Consider the following 6,634-nt stretch of genomic DNA (forward strand, 5'->3'; position numbering starts at 1 on the left):
TTTCCATAGATCTTCCTGTTCTGCTCCCCACTCTGTCTCTGGTGAATCCTCTCACCGCCCCCACCCCGCACCTCTGGCCTACACTCCAGCTCTTGTATGCATAAATAAAATAAATCTTAAAAAACAAATAAAACGAGTTCTTTAAAACAAGGATTATATTTATATTTTAATTCCCAGTGCATAGAAAAATGCCTAACACCTTAGGCAATTAAACATTTGCTGAATTTGATTGATGAAATGATCAAATCCAATAGATTTCAGTAACACCAGAGCCTAAAAAGCTTAGGAGTGTCCAGCCTAGTTTTGGCTTACAGATGAAAATAAAAGACATTATACAAATTCTTGATTACGTTACTTCTAGCTTTTCATATTTGTCCCCTACACACTTCAGGGTTAGTTACCAAAAATGAGTATCTGAATAAGGGTTTTAAATCACTCCTTAAATGACCTACATTTTCCCATGAAACAGTACAATCAAGTGCTGTACCAAACCACCATTTTATAATTGAGCTATCAAATATAATAATGTATTACCCTCCTTGTATCAAATGCATCTTTAATAAAGAAAATTTATCATTTTTCCTGATGAGTTCTAATCTTTTTCACTCAAAGCTACAAAGTTCTGAAAGGGCCATAATCAAGAGCATGAGAGGCAGCGAAAAGACAGAAATAGATATTAAACACTTCTCTGCTGAGAAAGCATTCACCTCTCACAAAGAGTACAGTGATTTCACACTTATCCCCCCTCTGGTCAGCTGTAAAGCTCTAACCTTTCCCTTGGCTACTTTGCTTCTCACACTCATTCTCACTTCCCAAGTTATGATATTAGAATCATCTTTTTAAAGTTGCTGTAATATTTTAGGAGTTTAAGTCCAAGAATGAGGTTCAGTCTCTCCTGAAACGGTTCCAAGCTTCCTGTCCTGCTCTGCTGCATTATACAATATTACTGTGCCAAAGTCTTAGCTCATTTCCTCCTCCTGCTTGTCCTGATATGGTGGTACACATCAATAATGCCCTCTCCATTCCCATTTTCAGACTTTACTGTCTGCTTGGAATGCCCTATCTTCCTTGTCCATCTTAAAGAGTCGATTAAGCAAGCTGGAAGCCTTTACTGACAATACCTGCACCCAGTCTTCCATCACTCCTCATAACAAGTTGTACCTCCCACTAGCAGAGCATTTACTGCACTTCTTTAGTTCTAAGACACACTTCTCCCCCTCAACATTTCTCTGAAAACAGGATACATTTTATTACGGATGGCATGCCAGTCTCATTAGCAGCATTTCTTCTCTCTTAGTGGTATGTAACTGTGAGCCTGGCAATCAGTGGCACCATAGATTTGATGAAATACAATATTACATTCTATTATAATTACTTTATATACATCTGTTTCCACTACTAGACTGTGACACTCCCACAGGCAGAGGCTAGGTCATAATCATCTTTGATTAGCATAGATTTGGGTACAAAGAAAGTATGTATTAAACAAACAATAATAACTAGCATTTATTTCATATTTACTAAGTATCAACTAGGACTTCAAACACTTTATATGTATTAATACATGTAAAGCTCCCAACAACCCCTTGAAGTAAGAACAATTATTATCTTCCTTTTATAGATGAGAAAACGGAGGCACCAACACAAAGCTAAGCTCCTTCAAAGGTACAAAAAGTTGCAGAAGACATGAAACCATGTTTGCTGATTATTAGTAGCATTATTACTTTTCCATTCAGCAAATATTTACTAAGCAATTAATATAGCCCAACTACTATGCAAAACACTGGTAAGCCAACACTGGTCATCAGGAAGCTACTCTGAACAATAGGTCCGTCATTAAATCTTTTATCCTCCAAACATCAGAAACAGAACCTATAAATTCACTAAGTTAAATCCACTCTCCTCTTTACTTTTCCTTTTAAACAGCTTTAAGCTCAAGTCCCCCTTTAAAATTATTAGCACGTTATCAGGAACCAAAACAAAAGACAAAAAAAAAAAAAACACCCTTTGGGCTCTATTATTAATTAGCAGCTGTGAAAATATCACAAAAGAGATTTCACTTAAGGAACGGGATGTCAAGATTAGATGGGGTCTGAAGAAACAAAGATTCTGTTTTCTTTTTTTTTTTTTTTAAGATTTATTTATTTATGCATACAAGAGCTGGGGTACAAGCCAGAGATGCAGGGGGTAGAGGATCCACCACAGACAGAGCGGGGAACAGAACAAGCAGACAGACTGAAGTACACTGCTGAGGGGAGCAGCGGGTGAGTCAGGAGAGGTCTGCTGCACCATGGGGGTTGCTGCCTGGCTGGCTGGGGATCGAACTCTGTGCTGCAGAGGCTGCAGATTGCTTCACAGTCGGTGCTTAACCCCTTGCACCACCAGGGAGGCCCCAAAGATTCTGTTTTCAAGCAAATATTCTCAGTTAAAACAAAAAAGTGGGTGGGGCCTCCCTGGTGGCACAGGGGTAATTAAGCACTATCAAGATATTGTCACCACGGAGACATGAGTTCAATCTCAGGCCAGGAGCTAATCCACATGACACAGCAGACCTCTCCTGTGCCCACCGCCAGCTCCTCCCCTTAGCAGTGCATTTCTGTAGATCCCGTTCTGCTTCCCACTCTGTCTCTGGTGAATCCTCTCACCCTCCACACCTCTGGCCTACACCCCAGTTCTTGTATGCATAAATTGCAGCACGAGTTCAATCTCCTGCTAGGGAGCTGACCCACATGGCACAGCAGACCTCCTCTCCTGTCTTGCCCACTGCTCCCTTCAGCAGTGTATTTCAGTAGACCCACCTGTTCTGCTTCCCACTCTGTCTCTGGTGAATCCTCTCACCCCCCACACCTGTGGCCTACACCCCAGCTCTTGTATGCATAAAATCTTTTAAAAAAATGAAAAAATAAATCTTTTTTAAAAAAAGAGGGAGGGAGGTAATAACATCATAATTTTGTTTTTAAATAGACTGTATTAAAGTTTTCCCTGAGGCACTAGATGCTTTTTTAAGAAAAATGATTCATTTTATCAGAATAAAAATGAGCCAGTAAACCTTATTCCTTTTATTTTAGCCCTTGCTATGTGAAAGATTCATGAGAAGTCTTTACATGCCTGCTTTAGACAGACGGCTCATACACCAGGCAGTCAAGGCACAGACCATCCCTTTTCTCTTCCCCAGGGACAGACTTGTCTCATTTGTAACAGTCATTCACTACATAAAAAGTAACCACAAATAGGAAGGAGAATAGGAGAGGACAGGAAGTTCTCATCACAGCTGAACAAACCTCTATCATTTTAACCTAACACAAGTGGCATTTATGGACTTGTTGGAACTGATGGCAATTTCCAATAAGGGGGAAATGCATTAGTAAAACTAAAAATAAATGTCCAATTATTAAAAGCAAAATAAGATGGACAGGCCAGCTCTAACATTTTATACCTCTAAATCATCTTCCATGTGATAGCCAAAGACAGAATAAATTTGTATTTTGTGAATGATCTATGACATAGTCAACAGTAACATGCGCTTTATTTTTTAAATTATCCTCCGCCAAGCTGTCCAGCCCTGTTTTCTTTTAAAAATTATCCTCTTAAAAAAAAAAAAATCAGTGTTATGGATAGAGAATTTATTGGAAAAGTCAAGGAACTAGAGCAAAATGTTTAAAATGACCTAACACTGTGCATTTCCTGAAGAGAGGTAAAACACGTTTTACAAGATAGGGAAGTTAAAGACATTTCTCCCATTCCTATAGAATAATTCATTCTCCTTATCTGTGAAGCTTCCAGGATCTGGTACAGCCACTCCCTACCTTTACTCAGATGAAAGACAAATCACTTAGTGATTTCCAAAAGGCCTCAACATTTCAAGCTCTCAAGCCTCAGAGCCAGCAAAGCTGAAGCACCTCTCTGTCCTTTTGAAAGTTTTCACCTCTCTTACAAAAGCAATAGTCAGAATACCATTTTTTTTCCCTCTGAAAACACAGTTTGCTGTGTCCTCTGCTTTGTCTACCCTAAACAACAAGAACAGTCTCAAGAGTGTTTCTTCAAGCTTCTCAGAAAAGAACCTTTTGGGTTTTTGCACAGCTGCTTCTCTCTAAAACACTGCACACTGGAAGTTCCACCACAAGGTAATAAAAAAGTGGAGCTGAAAAGCTGCTATATGCTTATCTCACCTCCAAAATAGAGACAGGGCCCTGGGGCACCCAGAGACTCCTCTGCAAAGGAAAACTCTTTACAATTTAAAAACAACAAATCCCTCTCTGGGCAGCTCTCCCAGCTTGTCTCAAACTAGCTTTCTCAACTCATAATAAAGCACATTAGTGCCAATTGTATTACACGGAAACCTGAGTGAGCTATGTTCAGAAAGCATTTACAGATTGGCCTTCATTCTCTATTTCCTTCCTCTTGGGTAAGGAGCTACACAGCATTTGTAAAAATGCCTAAGAGTACAGTATTTTTCCTACATGAATCTGAAGGCTAATCTGTCACATCCCAGAACAAACTGATATTTCTTCTGCACATGATCTGCTGTGGTTATGTAGAGAGCACATATGTTCCTATTAAGGTTTTACAAACAATATGCTTTGCCTTGACAAAGAAATCAGTCATTCTATTAATAACAATGAGATCTAAAATTCGGTAATATTGTTGGTGGTAGACTAACATCAGCATAGCACTTAAAACCTGCAATTTTCATCAGCAATCTCACATACATGACACTTGAAATTGCCCACTGAAGCACTGATATCTTCCTGAGGTTGAGAAAGGTTAAGTGGCACCCGCCCAAGGTGATCTGGCAGCTTTATCAATGATGGACTTGGGTCCGAACCTGTCTAATTCCAACACCGTAGCTCTTTTCCCTAGACCCCTCCCAGCTTTAAACCGAGGGCTCCGACTTCCATCCTCTAGCCAGTGCAGCCTATTACTACGAGCGACAGCCTGCCCTGCCTGTTTCGGAGTTGGCTTCTTCAGCTCCAGCAGGGCTTTCATCTTCCATCACCCTCCCCCCGCGACCATTCTCTGAAAGAAGCGGAAAGGGAGAGGCGACCAAAAGCTCCTGGGGGAAGGGACGATGACAACGGGGTAGCGCGGGGCACTGCCCCTGTCGTGGGCTCCCTCACTCCACAGTGTGCACCCCCTTCCCTCCGCCAAGCCGTCCGGCCCTGAGGTGGGTGATCTGACCATGATCTGACCACCAGCGCCCCAAATTCTCCCCTCATCACCTCAAACTGTCCCTCCCCCACGCCCCTTGCCTCGGATAAGCAGAGCCCACCCCCCTAAGTCAGGGTATCCTTCGACCAAGCCACCCCTCTTCCCTCCCGCAGCCCTCCCCGCTTCCACCACCACTCACTGTCGGTGACTGGGCCCGGCCCTCATGGCTGCTCGGTTGCCGCCCGCCGCCGCCACCGCTGCTCCACGCCCCGGCCGCTCGGTCGCCGCCGCTGTCGTCGGGACTCGCCGGGAGCCGCTGCTGCGCCTGCGCAGCCTGGAGTGCCGGGGCCCTCTCGGGCCATCCGCGCCTGCGCAGATCGCGCCAGGGGCGTCTTCCTCAATGCCTGACGCCCTGGACCCCTGGGTCTCAGGTGCATAAGGCCGCTGGCCTGAAGGGTTACTGGAGTAGAGGCTTTGGATGCTGCCGCAGGCCTCTGGACTACTTTGTCTGGCTTACTAAAATCGTTGACCGTGATGCCCACAAGGAACTATGCTTTTAATGAATATTTCCAGAATTCTGGATCCCACTTGCATGTTAAGGCCTGAATTCAGGTGCACTAAGGTGACCGCTGAAAATGTAGGTTTGGAATGCACTGGGGGTAATTGGGTAAGAGGCAACTTCGACATCCCAGGCAGCACTGCTGTCCAGGAGGTGCTCAGAAGGCTCTAGAGACTTTGTCAAGGAGGTGACTGTAGGCACATCTCCTTCCAAGACAGCCTGCTTGAGACTATGCAGGTGTCACTCTTTTTTTCTTTCTCCTTTTCCTAATAAACCTGTCCTTCTAAAATGGGGGGGGGGAGGGGAAAGGTGACCACCTAGCTTGAACTGGGACACTGCTAAGTTTGTTTCGGTTATCAGGTGCATATTGTTAATTGGACAAAAATGGGCTAAGTATCTACTTGTGCCATAGAGGGAATTGAAAGCTAATAGCTCCCTGACTTTCCAGCTCCCACTGCAGAGATTGGCTCATTTTGGTAAATAAAAATCAGATCTTAAGCCCAAGGAAGCTCAACTATCAGCCCTTAGAACAATGTGCTGCCTTGACATAGCCCAATAAGGGACTAAACGCAACTTATTTTTTTTTAAAGATTTATTTATTTATGCATACAAGAGCTGGGGTACAGGCTAGAGATACGGGGTGGGGGGTGAGAGGATTCATCAGAGACAGAGCAGGGAGCAGAACAGGCAGACTGACTGAAATACACTGTCAAGGGGAGCAGCGGCCGAGGCAGGAGAGGTCTGCTGCGCCATATGGGTTTCTCTCTGGCTGGCCGGGGATCAAACTCGTGCTGCAGAGGCTTCAGATTGCTTCATAGTGCGGTGCTTAACCCCTTGCGCCACCAGGGAGGCCCTCAACTTACTTTTTTTTTTAAGATTTTTAAAAATGTATTTATGCATACAAGAACTAGGGTGTAGGCCAGAGGG

At 43.7% G+C, this 6,634-nt stretch overlaps 1 protein-coding gene across 1 annotated transcript in view; it reads right to left on the reverse strand.

Moving 5' to 3' along the window:
* Positions 1 to 5,485, reverse strand: part of FAM222B (family with sequence similarity 222 member B) — a 74,952-nt gene extending 69,467 nt beyond the window's left edge. Inside the window, exon 1 of the mRNA XM_037495255.2 lies at positions 5,348 to 5,485. The gene's annotated coding sequence lies outside the window, so the exon portion shown is untranslated. The remainder of the gene's footprint in view (positions 1 to 5,347) is intronic.
* Between the last annotated feature and the right edge of the window lie 1,149 nt (positions 5,486 to 6,634).

The sequence above is a fragment of the Talpa occidentalis genome, unplaced genomic scaffold (assembly GCF_014898055.3).
Source record: "Talpa occidentalis isolate TD23 unplaced genomic scaffold, MPIMG_talOcc4v2.1 talOcc4.7, whole genome shotgun sequence".
Lineage (NCBI taxonomy): Eukaryota > Metazoa > Chordata > Mammalia > Eulipotyphla > Talpidae > Talpa > Talpa occidentalis.